The 20,530-nt window shown below is 42.6% G+C and overlaps 1 long non-coding RNA gene across 12 annotated transcripts in view; it reads left to right on the top strand.

Annotated features, from left to right (window-relative positions):
* The window catches only part of LOC120760147 (uncharacterized), a 383,062-nt gene that overhangs the window by 177,939 nt on the left and 184,593 nt on the right, over positions 1-20,530 (top strand). The window contains exon 1 of one of the 12 annotated variants that reach the window (XR_009208365.1): positions 2,914-3,077. The exons of the other annotated variants lie outside the window; for them this stretch is intronic. This is a non-coding gene — a long non-coding RNA (uncharacterized LOC120760147). Of the gene's footprint in view, positions 1-2,913; positions 3,078-20,530 lie in introns of those variants that run through there. 12 annotated transcript variants of the gene reach the window in all.

Raw genomic sequence — 20,530 nt, 5'->3', positions numbered from 1 at the left:
GGTTCACCTGTGAATCGGTGGGCTCAGAGTTAAGCCAGGAGGTAACAATGAACACCCATGGCTTACAGCTGTAAAATGTGCAGCTGTGAGAGGGGCTGGAGGCTATTGGCCTTTGACCCAGCTCTGACCAGCTTTGGAGAGGATGGCTGTCCTCTCTGCCCACAAAGGACAGGTGTGACAGCATGTCATCTTGTGCTGTCACTCCTGAGGGATCAGCATAAGAACCCCAGGAGTCCTCAGCAGCTGGATCACATCGTGGTGGGATGATGAGTCTCCCCCACAACCTCCTTTGGATTTGCATAGTAATTTTTATGTTTTTTAATAAAAGTGGTGTCAGCACAGCTCAGCAGTGATTCTTGTTTCATGGCAATGATTGCTGTGGCTCACAAGCTTGAAGGGCATGGGTCAAGAGTCTTCGGAAAGCTATAATAAAATAAAAAAAAAAAAGTATTCTTACTTCAAAAGAAGGTCTTGATTATGACCTATTAGTTTGATTGTGGAAATTAAGATTGTACTTACATTGCTAATACCTTAAATTGGTGTCTGGAATTTTGGCTTTTGAAAAAAAAGTCTCATTTGACAAAAAAGTAGCCTCACTTGCTGTCCTCCAGTGCCTTCCATAGGGCCCATCCACCCTTGGCTGAAGAGCAAGATTTGAGCACTGTTGAGAGGGTTTGGTGCTGTGTTCATGCAGCAAAAATGAGGGATATTCACAGCCTGGCATTGTCACTGGCTGCCCTGTTCTGCCTCCCTCTTCCTTGTCAGTTCGTTTAGCTAATTCCTTTCCTCTTAAATTACTCCCTTCTGCTTAACAACTTTCACAACTTGTTTGCAGCCACCCGCAGTCACTGTGGTTGTGTATTCTTTTCTGGGGGATATATTAGACTGTTTATTTAGGCTGAAAGCTGTGAGGGGAAGGTTTGCAACTGTGTTTTCATGCTGTCAAACACCACCAGAGCCTGACCATTGTTTGTTTCAAAACACCCTGCAATAAAAGCAATTGATGTTGCATGCATTCATCAACAAAAGTCATAAAGCAGTTGTAACTAAATCCCTTTATTTATTAAGCTGTTGCGCCCCAAGACTCTGCGAACGGGCCAGAGAAAGGCAAATGTAGGCCACAGAGGCTTCACAGAGCAATTGTTGCTCTGAAGAGCTCATTTCATTTCACCTGCTCTCCCCTCCTCGCTGACTCCCACCAGCGTCTCCGCTTGGAGCTTCTGCTCCAGGCTCTGATCAAGCGAACACCCAAATTCCTAGAGGTACCGTTTTGCAGCAATACGAGCCTAATTGTTTCTAGATTGAATATTTTCATGGGATATCAGTCTCAGTGTTCCCGGAATTAGCATGCTCACTGAAGGATTGAAGATGCTTATCGGGCCCGACAGCTTTAGTGTCAGCGGGATCAGCGGCAGCCCCGCGGAACTTCGCTGGGCTGGCGACAATATTTATCTATGCGGAATGGAAACATATGGCCAGAATCATCCGCTCCCTTTCCTCAGTAATTAAAACATCTGGGAGCACAAAAGGATTGTAAGAGTAAAAAAAAAACCAAAACAACAAAACCTCTCTCTGCTAAATAAAACAGGAGCATGGTGCCTTTACATAATTGCCAAGGCTTTCTCTTGCTGTTGTGGCGGCGTCTCTGGAGGACCAAGCTTCTCTAATGTTTTTTGAATGTGTGACGGTCAATAGAAGCACAAACTGAGCTGAGCGCAGCGCTCAAACTTTTTATTAATACTGTATCTCACTTTATTTTCCAAAGGATAGACTTGAATGCTCTTGAGAGGGATTGTGGGTTATTTAAGGAGTAGCAAAAGCATACTGAAGTCATCAAGTGTTTTACAGGCCATGATTACACAGTGATAGCTTTCTGTGTCTGGAGTATTCTGTAGATATATCTCTGATAAACACTCTTTCACTGAGAGCTTTGAGGTTCAAATTCAGACCAGGGCAGCATGATGACAGCTGTTATCATTTGATGGATGTTCAGTACAGTGTGTGAAGCGTGTTTAATGCAGTTTTATGTAATTTTCAGAGATTATGTGTCCCAAACACAAAGCCATCTCCAAATGAAGTAATTGTCTAACTTCTTGGCCCTTGCGAAATCCCCAGCAGAGCTGTGTGCTCCCAGCCTTGCAGGGCTGGACTTCAGAAGAGGAATCTTGTATTTGATATATGACACTTTTAAATCCTAAAATTTGTCATCTGCAGAGATGGGCAGCCATTTTGAGAGTTACTGTTGTTTTATTGTATACAATGCTCACAATGTAGTGCTTTGTAGAGACTTTTTCTTATTTCTTTTTCCTTTTTTTTTTTTTTTTTTTTTTTTTTTTATGGAATAAGATCATAGAATTGTTAAGGTTGGAAAAGACCTTAAAGATCAACAAGTCTGTCATCTCAGCACAAGATCTGAGTGTATGTTTTTCAGTCTCAAGTACCTGAATAACATCTCATCCACATTTTGCTGACAGTGGTGGATTTACCCAGTATCTTCTGAGGGAAGACTGAGAAACTGAGGCAAAGGGGTGGAATAGAATTGCCCACAAACACATTAAAATCTGTGGCTAAGGTGGAAATTGAATTATGCCCCTCCTGTGAGAGCTTTTTGTGTTTTGAAACCACAGCTGAGCAGCACCCAGTGCTCCCACCAAGGAACCAGACTAGAGGATCATAATGAATTTTATCTTAAAATCTGTGCCAGTAAAAAACTCGCTCTCACTGAGGGATGGTACCACTGCTAGTCTCTCTGGACATGCTCATTGCCAGGCCCTGGTCTGTGATATCTGCACCTGTGTAATGCAGCTGGGCCAAGCAGCTGATGATGGGGATGATTGTCCTCACCTGCTGCTGGGGGCTGGGGCTCATCTTCTCCCTGACTCCTTCAGAGCTGGAGTTGGGTGCTGACTCCTCCATGCCTGGAGTGAGGATGCTGCCTCCTTGACTTTAGGGGTCTTCTGGCTTTAGAAGCATTTCCAAAAAGCAGCGATGCTCGGGCACCTTTCCCTTCCATGCCCTGGCAGTGGTACAGCACCAGCTCTTGGCTTCTGGAGACTCTGCTTTTACAACTGCCCAAGGTAAGGGCTTCTCTGTGGGCAGATATGGGGCTGCAGCTTGCTCCTTGTGAAGGAGCAACTCCTGCCTCCAGCTTCTCTTTTGGAACCCTGTGTGGGTGCCTAAAGAAACCTCAGGTTGAAATGTCTGGTTTGTGTGGAGCAGGAAGAGGTAGGGCCCATGCTTGGTGAGGTATGTAGGTGAGAGACTTATGGCTTCAATTTTGAGAAGTGTTGTAAGGAAGGACATGGGATGAAAGGCTGATTTAGGGAACTGGATAAAATGGAAGCAGAGGGGAGGTGATGAGAAGAGGATTAAGTTCTTTGCTGGGAATTTAGGAAAAACTTGGAACTGCAGAAGCTGGGTGCTGCTGTGTCTAGTTTGTACTTCACACTTGCTTCCAGCAGTACTCAAGCAAACTAAACTGGGAGCTATTGGCAGTAATATCCACATTAGCTTTAATATAGTACCGGAAGGCTCTGCAGAGCAACACCTCTTCTTTAGCTCTTTGTCAATAAAATGAGCTCTTGTGATGTTTCCAGTGACTGAACTGGCTTCTTGACCCGGCTGGGTCCTGCCGTGCAGCTTGGGCAGCACAGCTTGGCTCAGAAGGGAGGCATGTGAGGAAGGAGACTTGGGCAATCTCACTATCTCTATTTCTGATTTGTTACTTCTCCTCCATACATCTTGCAGCTTATTTTATCTGAAGGTAGCTCTCCCTGCAGTGTTAGCAGCTATGGCATTTTGTAGAATACCCCAGATAATGATAAGTGATTTTTTCCTAAAGAAAACTTTTCCCAGTAGAGGTCTAATCCAATATATTTATATGACAAGCAGCTGAAGCCTTGAAAATGTCTAGCTGGCTCAAAGATTCAATTAAATCCAGCCCAGTTCTAGGTGTACTTCCTAATTAAGGTATTTGACATCCACACAGACATAAATATTTATGCTTAGTAGAACCCATCCCAAACAGCAAAACAAATTACTCTGACAACATGGAAAACATGACTGCTCTCCATGGCTCTATTATCTGCATGTATAGCTTAAGTTTCAGCAGGTGTCATTTTACAAACTGTGGAAGAAGATGTCAGATGTGTTTGGAAGGAGGCTGGCAGTAAGAGGGAAGGTGATGGCTTTAGTGGGAATGGAACAAGAATTCTACAAGCAGCATTTGTGGGCTCAATGCTGACCTCACTTTTGTTAGGCACAGCAATCTGGGCCATATTCTCAAAGGTTTGATCTTTTACCCTGTCTGGGAGCCACAAGAAACCTGACAGCGCATGCAAACATGGCAACAGGTCATTTTTACCTTGAGGATTGTGAATATTTGTTTGGTGGGTTCCATGTTGCTGCCTCTCGTGCTCTGGCCAGTAGCCTCAGCCAGATATGTGTTGTATGTCCATGTTTCCTGATTTCCTAACAAATCCAGAAAGCATCCAGTCCCTCATAAATTCCAGTGTTATCAACCCATAGTTCCTGCAGCCCCACAGTCTAGCACAGACAAGAGCTTAGGAAGATATTTTGGGGCTGTGTTTTTCTGCTTGCTTTGGAAGTTGATGCTACTGGCACGAACAGAGTTCTTAATTTATAGCATTAGTTAATTCTCCCTGGAGACTCAAGATCCTAAACTATCCCAATTCTGTATTTTGGGCCCTATCAAATGGCATAATGAGGATGGTCATGATTTAACATTCTTCTGGCTGGTGTAAACACGGTCTCTTGGGTTTGGAAAGACCCCAGTGTTCAAACAAAAAAATCTCAGATGAAAGGTTCAGGACCAAGATGCATACAAGATTAGATGTTTCTGCTTTGTTTACCAGCCTTCATTTAACCCCTAAATTTTGTTTTCCCCTGTGCTTTACTGTTGAAAATGGGATTAAAAAAGCAAACCCAAATCTGGGGACATTTCATAGAACAGAACACACTTGCATTTATTTTATTTATTTAGCAACAGACATCTATTTTTAAAGGAGTCAATAATCACTCACATCCCTGCTTCCAAGCAGGAAGAACACTGGTCATAAATAGTGAAACAGACTTGGTGCCAGGTGAGCATCTGCATATTTTTTTTCCATTTACCAGTCCCTTTGTGCTGGTGATGCCCCAGGATCCCAGCAAACTGTCTCTGTCCCTATCTTCTGCTGTCACTTATGGAGTGGCCACCCCTTTTTCCATCCCAGCTTGGCTGTTCCCTGCATGAATATCCCAAACTCTCTGTCAGCCCCTGCCCCATGCAGGAGAATCCAAACCACCCACGGTGCTGCTGCCTTGAGCAGGGCATGGGAGAGGCAGGGATGCTCCCAGGGAAAACTCCGTTTGTGCTGACGCCTTCTTGGGGCTACCCAAAAACAGAGGCCAGACAAAATATGGAGAATAAAAAGTGGTTATATCTGTTGAAGGGACTTCAGGTACATTTTGGGCAGATGAAGCCCCCCAAGGCTGCACCCAAAATGGACAGTGGGTCACAGGTTTCCACACTTTTATAAGTTTGGTCCATTTGCATATTGGGGGTTCATCTCCCAATTACAGCTTCAGGTAATGAAGTCATTCACCCCAAGTTTGCTCCCCCAACTCACTTTTGTTTCCATCTCTCAGGCCTGAGGCACTGAGGTGTCCTTGATCCCCAGGCCCGGAGAGGAGTTGTTGTGTGTGACCAAAATGGGGAAGCAGCAGCTCACACTGTGTGTGGAGTTTAGAGTTATACACTAAAGAATTGCAGGGTTACAAGTACATGAGAAGTATAAAAGCTAAAATCCTAAAGCTTCAGTGTCCCTTTTCCCCAGGCACATTTGGAGGAGCAGAACTCCTAGTCCCCTGTGGGGGTGTTTATCAGAGTGCAGGGTGGAAAACCCTGCCCAGGCTTTTCTAGGAGCTGTTCCTGGGGAGAGCAGCCCAGATTTACACTGCCGGCTGCGTGGCTGGTTAGTGTCAACATTGCCTCTGTGAGCATTGGGGGAATTGTAGTAAATCTTCCAAGAATGGAGAGCTGGTTTCATCTTGTTTGACACGTTGTTTCCTGATAAGAGCTGCTGGGAAAATACTTCAGTTTTCTTGTCAGACCAAGCTTGCTGAGTTGCCAGGAGAGACTCTGAATCCACAAGGTCCTGAAAAGGAAATTTAAACAGCCACCCTGTGGAGGGAGGGAACAGTGATGTGTGAAATGGCTGAACACCAGGGGCAACTTTGTGAAGTACAGATAAATGTAAAAGTATGTGGAAATATCTCTTTGTCTCTGCCTGACAAAGAAAGGTGAAGCTTTTAATTTTCTCTGTGATTCCTGGTTGCTGTTACTGGTTCTCCAGTTGTGATTCCAGCTGAGCTGTTTGATCCTGACTGAAATTTGCCGTAGCCAAAAACTGCAAACAAGGGATTTATTCACCTGGAGAAACCTTGGAGAGCCAAGGTGACTCAAATGATGCTGTGTAGTTTAAAAGCAGTAAGAAAAAGACACAAAACCAGTGCAGGAACACATTTTATTTTTTATTTTTGGTGTGGGGCTGAAGAGGTTTGTGTTTGTTGGAGCTTAGTCCCACTGCAAGTCTGTTCCTTATGTTATAATTCATGTTCCCATGCATCCCAAGATCTCTCATCATCCCACTGATGCTGCTTGGAATCGCAGTCCTTATTGCAGAACGTTGTTTTGAGAGTGTGTGAGTGTGTGCCAGCAAACACAGACGCTTCTGTTCTGAAAACCCAAAGCTTTGATAATTCTTGAGCTCTTTTTGTGTGCATGAAGTTAAACATTGCTCTAGGTTTTGGTGGAAAACCTGCACCAAAAATTTATGCCAACATATGTTGCAGCCCACAGCCTGTGCATGGGCTCGACAGGACTTGATGGCTGGTTTGTGACCAAAGTTCTTTCAGACTCTGAAATTCAAGGGCTGCAAGCTCAGATAAAAGTAAACAGACTTTCCATGAACCGCAGTGAACTGGAGCCATTATTCTCAGTAAAACTCACTCTGAGTGGTGTTCAGCCCTGAACTGCATTGACTCCAGCAGAGAGCGAGAATTTGCTGTAAAACAATTGTGGATGTTTATTTTTGGCATCTCTGAAAATCCAGCCATGGGCAGAGGTGTGTAGTGAGGATTTATTTGTCACCTGAGCTGCAAAGTATATTCTGTGTATCCAGCATGAGAAAGAAATTAAAATATGAGCATGGAGAGGGATATGATTTTATCATCATATCTGTGTGAAGTAGGAAATACATCTTCATACCCTGTGAACATTTCTTTCCAATCTGAGTTTCTAGCTGCAAGAAAGGATAAACACTTTTGAAAGAGCACACTCATGACAGACACACACAGTGACAAACTTCTAAAAAATACATGTCCCTAATTTTCTGAGCAGCTGTTTAAAACTAGATACATGTCAAAAATTACCTTAGTGATGTCAGCTCAGCCTTTTGCATTTTTCACTACCTGTCCCTGGGCAAATTCTGATCCACCACTCTGCACAAACAGAGATGTGTTTCTTCTACAAATTAAAGTAGTTAAGCAAAATGGGAGCTTGAATAAAAAAGTTTATAAATTAGCTATGAAGTTCTGTAAACATGTTTGCTGTTGCCTTTTTTTTTTTTTTTTTTTTTTTTTTTAAGTCTTAATTGCAGCTCTAAATGTTTAATTTGGAGACTTCAGCAGCAGACATAGCTAAGGGTTCTGACAGGGCTGCTGCAGCATGGCCTCCTGCCTGTCAAATGGACAGTGCTCCCAGAAAAACAGCCCAGATTCCCCAAAAGACATTTATGTCAAATTGATGATGAGCTTGACTGGCACCTTAGAAAGATCTTGAGATGGCAAGATTAACCCTCAAATGGCCTGGGAGGCAAAGGGCATGGCATTTGAAAAGAGGGCCACACACAGGACTTGGCAGGTGGAAAAACCTGCAAGAGTCAGCTAAATGCAAGTCTTCTTCAGAAATGTTAACTTTGGAACTGAGGGAGGGGATGCAGGTCATGCTGTTGGCTCTCCCCAGTTTTCCTTGGGGTGGTCCAGGTTTTTAGGATGGATTTTTCTATGGAAATAGTCACCGTGGAGTGCTTCATGGAAGTTACAGGCTGTGTAATGCTTTTCAGGCAGTATGTTGGAAGGTCCCGAGCATAGAACCCTAAATTATGCTGAGCTGGAAGGAACTCACAAGGGTCAAGTGCAGGTCCTGGCTCTCCACAGGCCAACACCAAAAATCTCACCCTGTCTCTGAGGGGTTGTCCAAACCCTGCTGGAGCTCTGGTAGCCTTGGGGCTGTGACCAGTGCCCAGCACCTTCTGGGGAAAGAACCTTTCCCTAAAATCCAACAAAACCATCCTATGGCACAGCGCCTGTGCCATTCTCTTGGGTCCTGCCCTGGTCACAGAGATCAAAGCTGCCCCTTGGGAGGAGCTGCAGACCCTGTTGAGGACTGATCTCAGTCTGCTCTGGCTTCAGCTGCTCTTTGGATGTCTTCCCCTCCTGACCCTTCACACCTTAGTGTTCCTCCTTTGGGCACTCTTTGGTAAATTTATACCTTTCTGTGGTACAAATTTGTCCAAAACTTCACCCAGGACTCCAGGTGAGGCAGCACCAGCGCATTGTCTTGCTTTTCTCCAAACTGGAGAAATCCATCACAGCTGGCCCTTGGTGCTGCTCTGGTGCCACCAGATACTGATGAGCCACCTTAAAAATTCAACAGTAGCTCCTTAATGTTTCCCTGAAGGAAAATAAAGAATGTGAAAGACCGACAATTGCCTTGATAGTAAAGGGAGAGCAATTGCCTGTGTTTGAATTTCCTTGTGTTTGAGGTTCTGTGCTTGTGTAGTGTCAGCAGGGTGACTCCTGGAATGGAAGGAGCCAGTTCCTCCACTGGTGTGTACTGGTGGGACTCTGCTGCTGTCACTGGAGCAAGAGTTATTTACACCAGAGGAAGAGCTGACCTTCATAAATTGTAAATAGTCCTTGACAGAAATATGTACCCGTGGCCTTGTCAGCTCTCAGAGGTTTTGTCAGTGTTGGTCTCCTGGTAAATGTACTGGCAAACTTCCTCTAGCAGAGCCAGCAAAATCTCGTCCTTCCTGGCCTCTTATTCCAGCATCTCCTACTGCAGAAAGAAACCTAAAGAGCCACATTTGACCCAGAGTGAGTTCTGCTGTTGTGACTGCATCCATGGCACAGTGATGTTCATTGGAAACCCTGTGTCCCTGTATTTCTCAGTGTCTGGCTTCTTAGCAAAGTTGTGCATTGTAGGTATGGCTTGCTGTCTGTAATAACTCCACCACTGGAAATAATTGACTGCCTCAGTGAATTTACCTTTATCCTCAAGGCTTGCCAATGTTTCTGGAACTGTGAAAAAAATGAAACAAAACAAACAAAACCAAAAACCCAAACAAAAACAAACAAACAAAAAACCCCCACAAAAACTTACATTCTGGTCATAAGGAGATAATCATATGCCTTTTAAGCATTATTTTTAGGTCTCATAAAAATATAGGCTAAGGTAAAGGTTTGGGGTTTTCTCTTGTGATAGTCACCGGCCTCAGTTTGGAAATAGTCTTTGGAAACCAAATGTGAATTTTGTGCAAGTCTTATGTTGCTTGTGGTGCTATGACAGCATTAGAGCCCCCTGAGCCTCCTCTGTTTCTTGGGAACTAATCAAAGCGCGTCTGACATTTTCTGTGGATCAAAATATTTAATAGTGGATAAATACTGAGATTGTTTTATTCCTAAAAATGAGCAATAAATTGCCTAGAAACAGTCGCTGAGAATGTAAAAATTATTTAATACCTATTAGGCAGAAGCTGATGGACCTCAAGGCACTTTATTAACAAGGAACACGGCTCCCACGTAGTGTTGTGATTGATACGAGTGTCTCCACGTACAGATGTGAAATACTAATGGAGGCTTCAGGAGAAGAGTTAGGGCTCTCCTGGGGATTTATCACATTGCTTCAGACTGGGGAGAAGCAGAAGTTAACAGTGAGCTGTAAAGGCTCCTGCAGGTTTTCTCACCTGCTGTATATACTCGTTTAAGAAACAACAGGTTTATTGAAGAGGAAATGGACTCTGAAAATATGATGTTTTATGAAAAAATGCATTCAGGAACATTTGAGGATGCATGAAGGCCAAATGGGAGCTTCCCAAAGTAGAAATCCCTTAAGTTTACGAGTTTCTTTTGGGGCTGCAGGATGAGATGAGGTGTAAACAGGACTGGAAGCTGTAAATTGGGCTGGCAAATGCAGCTCTTCAGAGATCTCTTCTGACAGCGTGGATGGTGCCCGGAGGATCCTGGCTGGGATGGAGAGCCAGGGGATGAGCAGCAGCCATCCCAGATAAATGCTGCCTCTTGGTCTGTTCACTGGCATCATAAATACAGGTGATCAGAGCACGATCTTCTGTGCGAGGGCATTCACCAGCTCTGGGTCTGTGGGTCATTAATACCTCAAAGTTCTAAACACAGACCACAGTGGTTTACAGCAAGTGAATTAGATCAATTAATTTCCAAGCCAAACCTAATGGGCATTTTAGAAAAGGATTTAATGTCTCATTTACTCTCTACAGTTATCTTGTTAAATGCCAATTAAGTATCTAAATATTTCTTACAACCTTAATGAATTACAATATAATAAGTAATAAACGATCGCTTGTTTTTGCTAACATGCTGAAGTCTGCTGTTAACTTGAGGAGGTGAACATTAAATTTTCTTAGGACAGTTGTTTGTGCCAGTGAAAGAATTATTTTTAATAACACTGTAATTTTAAAGTAATATAACTGGTAGACTACAGTCTTTTTTTTTTTTTTTTTTTTTTTTTTTTTTTTTTTTTTTTTTTTTTTTTGGGTCCAGTAGGATAATGTCAACAAGAAAAAGTTGAGATTGCCCTTTAAAGGTCATATGTTTTAAAAAGTTTTTAAACTTATTTTTTCTCCTAAATTTTGCAAATACTTCTGTTTCTTCCAATTAGTTGGTGATGTAAGTAACCCCATTTTCACATGCAGTTGCACGGCTAAAATGAAAATCTGGCCCCACATTTTCAAACTGATGAAAATATTATTGTGGAATTTCAGAATGCAGTAGCACAAGTATATTTTTCCAAGTGTATTTGGTGTCCTCCAAAAACATCTGTGACTTTTTAATTTCTTTCTTTTTTATTATTTTTTGCATGAACCACAACAGAATATATATGAGTACACAGGTACAAACAAAGTACTTGGAGGTGATTTCCTCCCCCTCTATGTTTGGGCCCCATCCTTTCTTTCTATATTTGAGAACCATATGCAAACATCAAGGAGGTGATTTTTAATCAATCCCTTCTGTTATCCTCAAAGAGAAAGAAATCTCATTCTATGGGACAAGCTGGGTTATATCAAGGTAAGAGGTGCAGACAGGGTGGGGTGGGGAGAGGCCAAGGACAAGACCTCCCCAAGCCTGTGAGTACCCCCTGGAATGAGAGCTGGGCTGCACAGATTCCATGAGAATGATGCTGCTGGGTTCTGGGCATAATGCAGTGAAAGATCTTTCACTCTTCCAAGACCTTGGTCCTTCTGAGGAAGTGAGCGTGAATAAATTAACTTTGTAAAGCCAGAAGGGACATTCCTCCTGCAGTGATTTAGCACCCCAGAGCAGCCTCAGGTTCCAGCAGGATGAAGAGCTGTGGCTGGCACTGGGTTTTTGAAGCATGTCTGACGCTCCTGGGCTGTGTGGAGCTGTTGGGACAGTGGGAGCTGTGCCTTGCAGCCATGCCCACAGCTTTCTGTTCCTACAGCAGAGCTGCTACCAAAGCTGGCTTGTGGCTTTTTGTGCTTTGTTCCCAGATTAGGGGCTCTTGGGAGTATTCTGCAGGTATTGTATCTAAGCAGTGCCTGTGTGCATTGTATTAAAGAGACTGCGAAGGGAATTCATCTCCTGTGCTGTGTTAAAGGGAATACAAAGGTATTTTCAGAGTCTCTTTTCTTTGAACATTGTCCTCCCTATTTATGTCAGCAATCAGTTTATTCTTAAAAGGAGGAAAATAGAAAAAGCAGCACACAAGCACTCGAACTGCGCAGCTCCCTAAGTGCTTTTTTCCAATTTATGAAACAAACAAAACACAAAAAATCCCCTCCGAAGTTAAACTAATATGAAACAGCCCCAGCATTTGAACTTGTCGCACGAAGCTGGTTTAAATTTTAATGTGAGCTCTGGAGTAGATTTGTGTAAGGCAAGGTAAAGCAAGTCCCATGAAATATTGATTCTGTACATTTTCTTATGAATTTTTATACTCCAATTTAGTAAATTTTTCATCTCGCCTGCACTTAGAGGTTGCCTATAAAGTCGTTACTACCAATTGTATTAACTGTTGTAAATAAATCATCTTGGTTTGGGCTATTTGTATGAACATGGGCCGACAAGACCCGGTTTTGTTTGAGCTGTGGTATGTTATGGCCTTAGTCTGAAAGGGCTAAAAAGGCATTATCAAAATTTAAAATCCATCATGGCACAGTGGCAGAGCTGCAAAGCCCAGGAGCATCTGTCAGAGGCAGAAATCTTCCTCCTGCCTGTCCCACCTGGATCAGACAAAGCTGAAGGGAGGGGCCTCCAACAGGAAGGTTGTTTTCTGTTTTATGTCAAGAGAAAATGAGGTTGGAGGGGTGGCATTGCCACCTGTGTCCTTATACCTGCAGATTGTTCCACTAAAGAGAAGAATAAAAAACAAATGTTCGCCGTGCTTAGGTATAGCTTGACTTTGCAAAGTGTTTTCTTTAAAATGCCACCTGCAAAGGGCCGTTAGAACAACTGATTTGAGGGAAATCAGCAAGTAAATTTGTTTCCTTTGACAGTTTCAAGCCTCCAAAGCCCAGATTTCTCTCTACCCAGAACTTGATCATGAGCTCTAATATCCTCCATCAAACCTAGCTTAGATGTTCACACTGCCTCCTCATCTCTAATTATAACGTATTAAGTGGGCAGGTAGGCAAGATTGTGTTCTACTTTGTGTCTCTGTATGAAATACAGAGAAACACGGGTTTTCTGATGCCTTTCCTTTTAAAATTATGCATAGCATTCAGCTGAATAAGCTTAATGATTTCCTTTCTATGAGCTATTCCACTGCTGAATTTGGCTGCTTAACAGAAACACAGCATGAGACCTTCAAGGTGTTTAAATGGTCTCATTATTTTGAACTGTATTCAAATTAATGCATTGTATTGTTCTTAATTTGGTTTTCAATGCCCCTCTTCTGGTGAAACTCTGACTCAGTGAATTTCAGCAACACCCTGAGCTGCAGGCTGGTCATGTCTGGGCTCTGCTGCAGACACAAGTGCAGGCTGTGTGCTATTAATGTCATTGCAGCTCTTTGAGTCATAAATGTCAGCAATCATTTGATGAGGGCCTGACTTGAAGCAAGTTTTTGTACGTGCTTACACCCTGTAGCCTTGAGAGGTGCTTAAATATCTCCTTAGAGCTGGAGTATATGCTTCAGTGTTCTGAAGATGGATGACATGAATGTGGCTTGCTGTGGTTGATGTATAAATAAGAACAGATGGTTTTTCCAGATTCTAGTTAATAGCAATTAAACTCTAATTTGTTATTTTATACAGAACTAATCTCTGTTAAATTTCTGGTTTTGTAAATATTCTGAAACAATGCTTTTTGAGATGCTGTCATGAATGTTTGGGCTATTTGGAGATAAGCCTTACGGTAATTTCATAACAAAACAAACCAGGTGCACTTCTCCTGATTCTTGGTTGTCTATATATAATTTTCCAACCATTTTCTATTTCACCTACATTTAAATAAAGATTAGAAGCTTATTTTTGCGTTAGCCCTAAGCATAACATTTTTCATAAAATGAACTTGTTAATAACAAGAAATTTAGTAAGTGTTTGGAGATAATAGCAAAATAATTCATAACTGAGAGAAATTCACTCAAAGTGTGCAAATAATCCTCTAACTTGTCCTCTTCTATCCAAGCTGAGTCCTGCTCAGAAATCAGCTGTGCTCTCTTGGTTTGTGTTGCTTGTAGGTTGGTTTGTTAGATAGATTTAAAGCTGGTGGGGTTGTTTTTTTTGTTTGTTTGGGTTTTTTTTAATTTTTATTTTTTTAAATTCAGGATATCAATAACATTCAAGGCAAAACTCGACTATTTTTTTCCAAAGGAGCAGCACCTCATTAGTTTAAAGGCTCTCTGTAGTAATCACCTCATATTCCGTTTAATCTGCCCTCCTTGTCTGGGGCTGACCTTTCAGCTCTCTGTATATTCTGAGTGTTCGTGTAAACAGCAAAGGCTCCCGTTAATTACAGAGCCTTCCTCCCATTCAGCACAGCGATGTCCGGCCTCCTCTGATGGCTGAGGCGATAGGAGAAGCTGCTGGGAGACAGGAAGGAGCTTGCAGAGAGGGAAAACTCTGGGGGGAAGGAGAGAGGGAGGCAGGAGGGAGTGTGAGCCTGCCCTGCACTCAGGAGAAGGGAAATGGAGCCAGGGGCACAGGCAGCACCTTGCAGCGTGGTCTTTGGGAGCTGTGGGAGGCAGATCTGGGATTGCAGAGCTGAATTCTCACATGTTGGGGTGACCAGGGTTATAGCACCGACATGTTTGGCCTGAGAAGTCCTCACTGTACACTGGGGTTTGTGTAATATTCCCTGATCTGTGCTGGGGGGAGAACTGGCTGACGTGCTAAGAACCAATCCAAATATATTCTTCAAACTTAGAGAACACCCTGAATCTTAGGGGAGGTAGAAAATCAACCCAATCCCCTTGTGTTGTTGCTTTTCCCCACACAGCTCTCAGAGTTTGTAGTGTGTCCTCTCACTGATGTGGAACCTGCCTCTTCCTGGCATGGCGTTCATGGGACTTTGTGCTCTCAGGCAGAGAGAGCAGGGCTTGGGCTCAGGTGCCTTTTCTCAAGGGACATGAGATTTTTGGGTAATGATAAATGGAACATCACTGGAAAAACCAAGAGAGATTGACAGAAAACCTTCATGAAAATGTCAGCACCTACGTTGCCTTGGTGTAGAGTGTCGAGACTGGGAAGGAAAATTAATTGTAGAAAAAAACCCAAGTTTTTCCTCTGTGTGTTTATTTTTATAACCCTGATTAGTGTTGGCTATTCTATGTTTCCACGTTATTCAGCCTCATTGTAGATATGATGTTGGAATGATGGTGATGTCTTTTGCTGGTTTGGGTTGGATGACAGCCCTGCTGGGGTTGTAAAATTTGGAGAATCTCAGATGTCACTCTCCCAATGCAAACCTGCATATTATTGATTCATTTTGTTTCAATGATGCAAGAAAAATGTTGCTGTTTGATTGGAACTGACAAAATGTAACTCAATCAGTTATATATGGAAGACTTTTGAGGGCAGCTAGAAACCAATGTTACATGAAGTTCAGATATTTAGACTTCGACATATATGGCAAAAGCAATATATTTAAAATTTTAAAAGCTATTTGGTCATCATGGTATTCTCAACCAAAAAAATCTTTCTTTTGAATAGCTGCTAAATGCATCATTCTCAAATTCTGTATGTGGAAGAAAAAATAATAAGAAACAGCTAATTGATATCAGGGGAAGGGAGGATGGTTAAGTGCAGAAAGAACATCCTGCATGTTTCCAACTAACTTTTTAACCAATTGGATATGCAGGGTTGTCCTCTTGGCTGTGATGTTGCCCAGTGTGGTAAAAAAATTGCTCTGATAAATGAAGTTGAGGGCCAGCCCTGTGCTCACATGGGGGCTATTGTTGAAACATCAGCTAAACCTTCCAGTAGTTAGTTACATATGGTTAAGTACTGCTAGTATTTATACTTTTTTAAATCAATTGAGCAAGTAAAAGCTCAGGAAACTGTTTTGATAGAAAAATGTCAGATTTAAAAACATTCCGTCCCTTTTTCGCCTGAGATAGAGCTGGAAGCATGGATAGCCAACCCCTGCTTTGTGTGTTGAAGTGAAATAATGATCACATTAGATATAAACTCCTAATGGAGGCAGCAGTTTTGGTGAATATCTGCTTATTTGCTGAGTTTCCTTAACTCCTCATAACTCACCCTGAACAGACTCGAATGTCAGGTGCTGGAAAGTTCAGCAGGGAGCAAGGTCAGACTCAAGAGCCCAGCATTTTCAGAGACAGGAGCAGATTAAGTTCACCCTTCAACCCTCTCTTCTGAGAATCTGCCACTGCTGTAAACCCATTTTAGCTGTAGTACCCAAAAGTCTGACAAAAGGAAAGCAGAAACACTTCGGTGTATATTTCTCCTGGAAACAGGCAGTGTCAAGAAATGCAATTTTGTTAGATGACTGCATTAGCCTTGAACTTTTCTGACAGATCTAAATGAAGAGGAGGAGTTTACCCTGGCTTCTAGGAACTGATGGGAGCCCTGTGGGGAGTAGGTTCAAATTTTTAAATGTTCACATAAAATCAGATTGTGGCGTCCGCCCCCTCAAACCTCCACGGGTGGAGAAGGAAAGAACATACCAGCGAGTACATGCAATCCTTCAGAGTTCATTATGCAGCAAGCGTGTTTCAAAGGACCTTGAGAGCATGTTTCCAAGGGAGGGGTAAGGTCGATGCAGGGATGGGAGAAGCCAATTGAAATCAATGGGAATTGATTTAGAGTCCGGGGGCACTGTGTTAAAATCTCCAGTCTTACGATACACCTTCATGAATATTAACAGCAGCGGGATCAATACGCAGCTGATTTTCAGATGTACAGCTGGCTCCTTTTCGTCTGTAGATTAAAGGCATGACAATCTTTCTTTCTTTAGATATGGCTGAGAATTCCAAAAAGTGGCTTGTCACTTTAGATCCCGTTCTCCAGGCCCATTTGATGATGTTTACGACATTTCCCTGCTTTTTAAGAATGCGTTTTCCCAGTGGCGTTTATCTCCGGTGTCTGTTTCAAGGGATTTCATCCAAACAAAGTGGAGTGGGCCGCTCCTGGGAGCTCTGAGGTGGTTTTTTGATGCACTTGGGAATGCTGAGGTTTGGGCAAGGCCCTCCTGCCAGCAGATGGCTGCCGCTCTCTGATGGGAGCCAGCGCCCGCGCCGCGCCTTCTCCGCACCTCGTGCTGCTCTCAAAGCCGCTGCAAAGCTCTCTGCTCCTCTAACACACAACAGCTCTGCCGCCAAAGGTGTGCTCCACCAGCCTGTAAGGCCCGGGTAGCTGGTGCAATCCTCTCGGAAGAGCTCTGCCAGGCTCGGAGGCAGAAACCTGCGATGCTGTCGTGAGTGTGGCGCATCAGCTGAGCCCTCGCCGCCCCAGATGCTGCCCGAGCTCTGAAAGTGAAATCAGACTTTGTCAAGTCTCCTTTTTTTCCTCCCTTAACAAAGGATGCACATTATTTGAAATATCCTGGACGTTTTTATTTGTTTGTTTTGAAAGAGCAGGTCAGGATCCAGACTTGGCAGCTTGTCCTGACTTCCTTAAGGAGCTGAGCAAATGTCCCAGGTCCAACAAACTGAAATTCCGGGAACATTCTTGACTCCTTTACACAGCAGACAGAGATTGCCATGTTCAGGCAGCTTAATGACAAAGAATAATGTCTTGGGTTTCTATAGACATTACAAAATATTTACAGAAAGCTGAGTATGTCTCGGGGCTTACAGATTTCATGCTTTTCCCTGTGGTTTCTTTAGGTAGTATCCGGCAAAATGAGTATCATTGCAAATATGCTTGTTTTATTCCAGTTTTGTCACTATGGCTGGTGATAAAGTTGTGGACAGTGCTAGATATGCGCATTATTTCTGGCATCAGGTACTGCAGCAAGTTACTGGGATTCCTCAGAGAGCCTGGGCATGCTGAGGATGATCTAATGCACCCCAGGAATATGAAGTGGCCAGGGTTTGCTGAATCCTTGCCCTGCTGAGCTGTTCCTGGTTTTTCCAGAAGTGGCAAAGTTCAGAATTCTGTGCAGAATTCTGGTGATTGCTTGCACTTGTAGAGATGTTGCTACATTTGCATGCTGTGTTTGTTTTGCTTGAGAGTTCGGCTTTTGAGACAATTTGCTTATACTGGTTTTTCAGTGGACTTTGCAGGCCGAGCGGATGCCTGTGACAGGAGAAAAAATAGCTTGAAAAATCAGGAAAAAAGCTAAGAAGTGGTTTCTGTGAGTTTGGGAAAGGTCCATGCAGTGGTGCTGCAGTGGCTTTCAGAACAGTTTTTGAAAAATAGAAATGGTGTGGAGGAAGGCAATGGGAACAGTGTAATACAAAATGGGGTAAACTTTGAGACTTTGTCTTTCTATACATTATTCATCACGGCTCATGAAAGGCGACTTGGCTTCTCTCGTGTTTTTGACGGCCAGTTGGAAATGGTGAAAATGTTTGTAACTTCTATTGTGCTTTTTTTTCTAATTAGACAAGACAAATAGTTTATGAAGAGCAAGGACAGAATTAATCATGGGCTCTCGCTCATCACAGCTGTGCTCTGAATGCCTGACAGAGACACTTTATGACATATAATTCAACATATAGAATAAATGTAGTACAAAGGACAGAGTTTTGAAAGCATTTTCAGTGGCGATCATGTTGTTTTGCAAAGTCCTGAGCATAACTGATTACAATTGAACTGAATGGGAGCTGTGAGATGCTTTGGAAAGTGAAATCCTCGCTGGCATTTCCAAAGAGGAGATCTGAATCTGGATTACAGCTTTTTGTGCAATTTGGATATAATTTCCATGTCTAATTTGGTGGGTGCATAAATATATTGAGTGTTTTCTGCAGGCAGTTGGTTACCTAAGCATCCAGCTCTCCCTTTTGGGTGTAAAGCATAGAAATCAGGAGGTTTTGATTGTACTTTCAAATCCTATGATTAAAGTCTTCCCTCTGTGTCAATGTGAAGATTAGGAGTTGTATTTGTATTCCATATGAACTATATGTGTGTTTTTATCAATGATCCATTGCCAGCAGCAATCGTAATTAATGTTTCTTATGAACTTCAAAATGTATACAACTTGGCATTAGCTTTTTAATGAAATATCCACTTGCTTATTGCTCTTCAACTCTTTCTTTTATCTCAGAATGAATCTGAAAGACTTCTAATGTTCTACTTTAATTTTAAAAGCCCACTCTTATTTTACCTTAGTAACTGTCCACACTGTACATAACATTACCCTTTGCACTGTATAAGAGTAGTTTGGCTTTACAGGGTGCTGCTGAAGTGGCTTCCCAGCCTTTTACCTGAGTCAGACTTCAAAAAGGATCAGTGATCATTTTAACCTGCGAATGGACATTTGTCTGCCTTGTACCTACTTTCACTGAATAACTGACCTACAAGCACAAATTCCTTCTAGATGTGCAAAGTCAATTCCTTTGCATATTTAAGCAGCTGCGTCCACACTTTAAAGGTCTGTTTTAAGACACTTTGAGCATGCTACTGACAGGCAGAAGTGTGAGCCTAAGTGTTAGTGTATAAAATGTCTAGCAGAAAAGAACGGGGTTTATTCTCTGTTACAATATTATTATATTTCAGGCTGACGTAAAAACTGAATTGGATGAAAGTGTGGCTTGCTTGGCTCTCAGTTCATCTCTTGCTAGAACAAGATGTTCACAGGTTTCCATTTGATTCACTGGTGTTTGTATACAGTATGCTAAAACACCTGACTTAAACTCTGCCAGCTCTGGCTGGAAATACTGGAAGCATTGCAACTACACAGATTAAAGTTTCAGAGAGGTGAGATAAGTGTCTGATCATGAGGGTGCCTGGTGAAAACAAACCTGGTCTTTCAAAATCTGCCACAGCTGTCCCATGCCCTGTGGCGTGAGCAGGTTGTGGCTGTTAGATCCAATGCACTTTTGATAATCAGTTTTTAAAGCACTGGTTTTCATGGGGTGGAAGAGGAATCTTGGTTTGCTTATTTGTGCTATGAGCAGACAGGTTTCCAACTTGCTTGTCTCAGTGTCTGGTATCTCACACCGGCGTTTAGAATTTGGGAGAGTTGAGCCCTTCACAGTAAGAGACGATGGAGAACAAACGCGCTGCTCCTTACTGGTGTGCGTGATGCTTATTTCAGTACAGCAACTCAAAGTTTCACTGGGTTCAGAAGTGCCAAACCAGCACATTTTGTACTCCTCAAAAAAAAAAAACCAAAAAAAAAATCAGCTTCTGGAAGGGAAGAACATCTGCATCTAAAACACGCCAATTAGCAAGAAGACACGAGTGATGCTAACGCGCTTGCTCTATTTTTGGTCGCTGCCTACGTGATCAGGAAAGAAACAGAGAATGCTATGGCTTTGATTAACTCTTCTCATTCCCTTTTAAAAGCATTTCTTCTTGTTTTCACCAGTGAAAGCCTGGTGAACAAAGCAAGTCCATGATGTATAATTATGGCTGGAATCAAGCAAATATATGGTCATGGGCAATTTATTTGATATATTTACTAAATAATCTGCAGCCTACTGAGTGTGAGACACCGTGTCCTGCCATACAGAAAGCCAGGAAAGGCCTATATATTTACATAATTCATATTTGTACAGCTGAATCTAGAATTTTCATGTCTCCAATTTTTATTTCATTTTGATTTCTGCCATGTCACTTGA

Source organism: Hirundo rustica, chromosome 16, assembly GCF_015227805.2.
Source record: "Hirundo rustica isolate bHirRus1 chromosome 16, bHirRus1.pri.v3, whole genome shotgun sequence".
In the NCBI taxonomy this organism is placed as follows: Eukaryota; Metazoa; Chordata; class Aves; order Passeriformes; family Hirundinidae; genus Hirundo; species Hirundo rustica.
Note: the sequence above shows the minus strand (reverse complement) of the source record. Positions and strands in the feature narration are given on the sequence as shown.